Raw genomic sequence first — 7,387 nt, forward strand, 5'->3', positions numbered from 1 at the left:
TGGAGGGGTCTGAAATTGTCATCGTAGGTGCATGTCCACTGTGAGAGACATAATCTAAAAAAAAAAATCCAGAAATCACAATATATGATTTTTTAAATATTTATTTGTATGATACAGCTGCAAATAAGTATTTGAACACCTGTCTATCAGCTAGAATTCTGACCCTCAAAGACCTGTTAGTCTGCCTTTAAAATGTCCACCTCCACTCCATTTATTATCCTAAATTAGATGCACCTGTTTGAGGTCGTTAGCTGCATAAAGACACCTGTCCACCCCATACAATCAGTAAGAATCCAACTACTAACATGGCCAAGACCAAAGAGCTGTCCAAAGACACTAGAGACAAAATTGTACACCTCCACAAGGCTGGAAAGGGCTACGGGGAAATTGCCAAGCAGCTTGGTGAAAAAAGGTCCACTGTTGGAGCAATCATTAGAAAATGGAAGAAGCTAAACATGACTGTCAATCTCCCTCGGACTGGGGCTCCATGCAAGATCTCACCTCATGGGGTCTCAATGATCCTAAGAAAGGTGAGAAATCAGCCCAGAACTACACGGGAGGAGCTGGTCAATGACCTGAAAAGAGCTGGGACCACCGTTTCCAAGGTTACTGTTGGTAATACACTAAGACGTCATGGTTTGAAATCATGCATGGCACGGAAGGTTCCCCTGCTTAAACCAGCACATGTCAAGGCCCGTCTTAAGTTTGCCAATGACCATTTGGATGATCCAGAGGAGTCATGGGAGAAAGTCATGTGGTCAGATGAGACCAAAATAGAACTTTTTGGTCATAATTCCACTAAACGTGTTTGGAGGAAGAAGAATGATGAGTACCATCCCAAGAACACCATCCCTACTGTGAAGCATGGGGGTGGTAGCATTATGCTTTGGGGGTGTTTTTCTGCACATGGGACAGGGCGACTGCACTGTATTAAGGAGAGGATGACCGGGGTCATGTATTGCGAGATTTTGGGGAAAAACCTCCTTCCCTCAGTTAGAGCATTGAAGATGGGTCGAGGCTGGGTCTTCCAACATGACAATGACCCGAAGCACACAGCCAGGATAACCAAGGAGTGGCTCTGTAAGAAGCATATCAAGGTTCTGGCGTGGCCTAGCCAGTCTCCAGACCTAAACCCAATAGAGAATCTTTGGAGGGAGTTCAAACTCCGTGTTTCTCAGCGACAGCCCAGAAACCTGACTGATCTAGAGAAGATCTGTGTGGAGGAGTGGGCCAAAATCCCTCCTGCAGTGTGTGCAAACCTGGTGAAAAACTACAGGAAACGTTTGACCAAACAAAGGCTACTGTACCAAATATTAACATTGATTTTCTGTGAGATAAGTCACAATTATCTTTTAAAATGTTTTATTCTGTGACGTAAACAAGCTTCATAAACACTGATGCACTGACTAAGTCTAATAATTGTTTTTATTAATGTCCCTCAGAGGAAGTGTAGGATGATTTCCTGATTCATAGCATACATATTCATAAGCAAAGCCTGTTTAAGGTAAGAGTTTGCCAAACTTCAAACCAGTGATGATAGTGCCATACACTCATGCTCACGTGTGAGTGATGCAACAGCTCGTCTCGGCCATCAGGGGGCAGTAGAGTTATTAACACACTTCACCAGCAGCTGATCACAGTTCAGTGTCTGAGGCCACAGAAATAAACTAAACAGGTTTTTTGTGATGTTGCACCAAATATCTCCAAATAATAACATGCTTATTTATTTAGATGTTCCTTCATCTCCTATTTGAAACAATGTTTTTAAACTAAATTCTGTGTAAACACCCTGAACATGTGTTGAGCATCAGCAATGGCAGATTGTTTTGAGTCCAGTGTTTCAAGAACTGACCCGCTCAAACATGACATTTTTAAGGTCTCTGGGTTATTGTCATGCATGCATGTGGAATTTGTTTAGGTTTCTTTTACCATTTTTAATTATTTGGTACAATATCTTTTTTTTTTTTACGTAATTCTCACTGTTATTAGAATATTTGATTTAAGCAAAAAAGGTGAATATAGACAACCTATATTCACTAGAATGTTATTTTATTAATCAAAATGATTGGTTTTCTACCACTAGGTGATCTAATGATGACATGTAAACTAAGATTTATAGTTGGTCACAATGCACAGTAGCTTCTAAACAAATGTTTTATAATACAATATATTATTGTGATCAGCAACCCTCTCATCATTATTAATGCTCATGAAACACACTGCAAAAAATGTTCTTCCTCAGTATTTGTCTTGTTTCCCAGCACAAATATCTGATACATTTATTTGAGAAGAAAAATAACTTGAGGTAATAAGTCTTGTTTTCTGAAAAATATATCCAGATTAAGTGAGTTTGTGCATAAAGGTAAGATACTTTTTTTTTTTTTTTTTTACCCCACTGATATTTTTTCTTGTTTTAAAGGGGTAAGAATTATTTTTTTAATTGCCAATGTGTGAACAGTTTGTAACGCAGCTTAAAAAACGAGACGTTCCGCGACTTCTTAGCTTGTCTATGAATGCCTAGACAGATTTTTACGTGATGTACTCGGGGCGTTTTTGCCGGGAAAATCAAACGGATGTGACGTTTACGCGCGCCCCTGCGAGCCGCTTTTCTGTTCTATGATATGAAATGAATGGAAAAAAGCCATTCTGTACTGTATTGTCAATGTGTCATGCAAAGAAAAAGCGATTAATTCAAATTACAGTCTCACATAGTCAGATCTCTAGATATAGTCTCAAATATACTATATAATCAACCTGTCATAACAGTGTAATTTTAATGACCTCATCTGTCGACATGATCGCGGTGAATGTGGACTTTTAATCCCGTTCAGTCTCTTGTTCGTTACGTGTGCACGAGCAATAACTTACAGGCTGCAGTTCACCTAACGGCCACCGGTGGCGCTAATAACAAGGGTTTCTGAATTTTACAAGCACAAAGTCACTTCACATGTACACATTGGTCAAAAATCAAGACTTAATATAACAATCATTGTGCTTCTCCAGTAAATGTATCTTGATTTAAGAATGTTTAGATGTTTGTCCTGGAAAAACTTTTTTTTTTTGCAGTGCATCACTCATAATAATTCATAACATGCTCTTTACTAGTTTTGTCAGCATTATTGGCTTCTGCCCCCAAAAACTGTGTGTGAAAGCATGAAGGTTTTGACCCGCTCTGTGATTCTACTTGTGGTCCATGTACAGAGTCGCGATGCATCGCGTCTGGGTTTCACAGTGATGCTGTGTGTGTGTGTGTGTTCATCATGCGAGAATAAAGACAGGGTGACTTTAAACCCTCGCTCACTGCCGCAGTCAGACAGCAAACTCTGCAGTCATTAATATGCAAAAATGCAAATGAGTGGGTAATTAAGAGCAGGAGTTCCACAGAGGCTCTTTGATTGCTAATGAATTCTAATCTGCAAGAACGGGGGGATGGGTTGATGAAAAAAGAATGAGGAGAGACACATATGAGAGACGGTGTGAATTCAAAACCTCGCTGATAAATTGGGGATTTTGTCTTTGGTTTGATGACCAGCTGAAATAACCAAAACTAAACCCGCCTGTCCTGAAGTAAACACTGCATGCACGACGACGAAAAAAACAGTGTGATATTTAGAAACACAATGCAAATTGAAGGATTCTGCATGCAAATATTATAATGATGTGATTTTAAAAGCTGAACGTTCTTTGCTTTCGAATTTTAATCTAAAATCATGACTTATATTGAGTTTGCGTGTCAAACGGTTTAATCAGGTTCACCTTCAGTATTAATTATTTATTGAGTAGCTTAGATGCATTACTTAATAAAACATGATAAATGATGTTCCCACGAGGCCTTATTTGTGTGTGTGTGTGTGTGTGTATGTGTGTGTTTTCCAGGCCCTGATGCCATCTGACCCTCAGCGAGTGGCTTTCGGTGTCTTGGCAAACCCTGAAACTGCAGCATATGTGTTGCAAAACCCAAACGATGTCATATTACCATTTTGGCAAGCCGTGACATCACATATGCACGCGGAGACAGAGATGTTGTTTAGAGCTCCCCTGACGCCCGCTTCTCATCTGTCTCTCTCTCGCGCATTCTTTCACTCGCATGGAGGATTCATGTGAGCAATGCGTGATGTTAGATGCAGAACGGCTCTTCTGTGTGTGTGTGTGTTTGAGGTGTATCTGTATGGTGTGGGTGTCGTTGCACTCCAGTTTTTAAATCTGTGACTGTGAGAAAACCCACTTTTATATGATCCGAAATCAAATCTTTCACATTCTATTGGCCTTCAAGTTTAGGATTTATATCCAGTACGGGAAGACATTTCAATTTGAGACGCATCCTTCCTTTTCTGGACCTATTGGACACTTTACTGCCTGATTTTTACCTCGAAATTCTGTCTGGATGTTTTTAATTGGCTTTCAGTGAAAATTAATAATATTCTTAGTTAAAAACACGTTGACAAGTCAAATTTTTCCATAAATGGCAGCCCTTTATTTCCTATTGCACTAATTTAGTGGTACTACCCAACTGAATGTGTGTCTGTTATTGTTGTACTGTTTGTATTGCATAAATAACCAGTAATGTGTGTGTTGTTGGTGGTGAGCTGAGCGGGGGCGTGGGTGGGGGGTTGTTCATTGTTTATTACACAGTACTCTGTGATCTAATTTAATTATTCTCCTACATTCTTATCAGATTATTATTATTTTTTGTATGTGTGTATATGTTTCCGTGACGTGTACATATGGGTAGTTGACGTGACATGGCTTTTTCACCGTCACAGAAGATAAAAAATAATTTATTTCACATTTTCATCATTTAGAATACTGTAAATGGTCAAACATTTTCTTGTTCTACATGAATTTGTTGTTTTAATACCCGAGTTATTTTTAATTTTTTTACAACTTTGAGCCAAATCTCAAAAGCGCCCTAAATTATTTCATAAATATTAACTTTTATAAATAAAGAAATTAATGTTTAATGTTTAATCTTAATGAACACTCCTGGCATAATTGTGCAAGTGTCTATTTCACTATGTTGTTTATGTGTCTATGTGGTGTTTTTAATACGCTTTAAGACAAACCATGTGTAAATTCATAAGTCAAGAGTATTTTCTCCTTAAAACTGCAGTGAACCAAAGACACGCTTTGAAATCGCTGGTGTTTCTGACGTCACAAACTACCTTGTAACCAATCAGATCAACGTGTGATCGTCAACCAGTGGATCTCTGAGCTGAGTGAGTGAGTGGAGGCGGGGCTCATTTGCATATTCATAGAACCGCGCATACTAAATGAGGCAAGGGTGTCGAGTTACATTCAAACTATTTTAAGGCATGATGAAATTGTTTCCAAGGAAAATGTATTTACACACAGACAGTGTCACTCCTGACCATAAAGAGGGTGTTGATAGATTGTGAGTCATGGTTTATGAGCATCAGTGATGACAACTCTCACGCATTCACCATGAGACTCACCAATTGACACTTTTCACACTGTCTCATGCCACACGTCCATTTTCTCACGCACAGAAAAATCGCGAAGCAAAGAGGACACGGAGACCGACAGACTAGACAGAGCAGGTTACTTATGATATTATAATCTCAGCTCTCAGATTCTGTCAATTTTATTACGAAATTCAAACAATAAATACCGTTTTGGCGCTTGTAAATGTGACGTGACAGATCGTGAACCGATCATCTCTACTAGCTAATAGTAAACAAACACAAATGAACAATGTTGAAAGATACAGTAGCCTACAACTTACCGAAATGTATATCAATATCGATCAATCAACCGCAGAAAGTGTCAATAAAACAGCTGGAGAACAATATATGTCACACAACGTTTACCTCATAATATAGGCTAGCATGTTAGTTGGCTAGAAAAAGAGCTATAGAGAGTATTTTGCTAAATATGTGTACTATATTACATATTTATTATATTTTTACTTAGCCTATATCATTAAATAAAGTTGTTATTATAATAAAAAACGCATTATATTTATTTTTAAATAAAACTCTATGTTTACAGCATTAGGTGAGTTTTTTTTTTTCTTGAGAAAAATTCAGGCTTATCTTGTGTAGGCTACCTAATATTTATCCAAATGTCGTAAAATTTGTGTCAAGCAATAATAAAACCCGTAGCTTAGCAGAAATTGCACCATGTAAACATTGTAACGTCACTAAATCTAATAAAATTCATTTTAGTTAGTAAAATGTTTTGACAATCACAATACACTTATTGTGATGCAATAATTTTTTTCACTCTAAGCCAAACTCAAAAGCTGCATCATTTGTTTTATGAAGTAATATGAGTGGTTATTGAGCAATATTGAGCAACACTGAAAAGTTGCTTTAAGGCTGGAATACACGACTCTGAACAGATTTTAAAACCGTAGGCATCATTCATCTGTCGAGTTGTAAATGTTACAGAGCATCATTCACTGAACTGCGGATCACACACTACCAGACTTTCAAGTCGTTCCGAACGCGACGATCTCGCGCGCGGATATGCGTTACAGATGTAAACAATGCGTTCTAAAATGGACTCAAATATGTTTGATGTTTTCCGACCGGATGGAATGAGAATCTGAAGCTGAAAAATAGGCCTATATTATGTGCGATTATGATTCACGACGTGATTTTCTTTCTGGCAGTTTTTTTTTGGGGGGGGGAGGGGGGAACTAGCATCGAGCCCTTCCAGACTTTATTCAATAGTAAAAGCTGTTCTTAAATCGAGCTGATAAACCTCTCTGCTTTGATACACACGTCACTTCCTTTCCTCATCAGCGCCGCCGCCGCCGCCGCGACCGCAATGTTGCACAGTAGCAGCGTGTTTCTCAGGAAGTGTGTGTGTGTGTAGATATACTGTAACCTGAGCGTGGGTGTTCACACACACCGGCTCTCCCCAAAAACACTCGTCAAGGGAACCCCGGCTTACGGGACAGCTGAAAACCGATGCCTGAGAGACAGCGACATCTGGCCTGAGAGAGAGAGAGAGAGAGAGACACACACACACACACACATCAAGAGAGAGAGAGTGTGTGAGAGAGACATCTGCCCTGAGAGAGAGAGAGAGAGACAGAGACAGACACACATCTTCCCTGAGAGAGAAGAGAGAGAGAGTGTGTGAGAGAGACATCTGCCCTGAGAGAGAGAGAGTGAGAGAGAAGAGAGAGTGAGAGTGAGAGAAGAGAGATACAGAGAAAAGAGAGTGAGAGAGAGACAGACATCTGCCCTGAGAGATAGATAGAGTGTGAGAGAGAGAGAGAGAGAAATGCTGTTCCAGACATGAAGATTCCTCAGAGTGTGTGTGTTGTTGATGTGTAGAGAAGATCACTGAGATGTGAGGGTGCAGGACCTGTAAAACCCCTGTAAAACCCCTTTAGAAACCAGCCCAGATAACAGGA

Source organism: Rutilus rutilus, assembly GCF_951802725.1.
Source record: "Rutilus rutilus genome assembly, chromosome: 6".
In the NCBI taxonomy this organism is placed as follows: Eukaryota; Metazoa; Chordata; class Actinopteri; order Cypriniformes; family Leuciscidae; genus Rutilus; species Rutilus rutilus.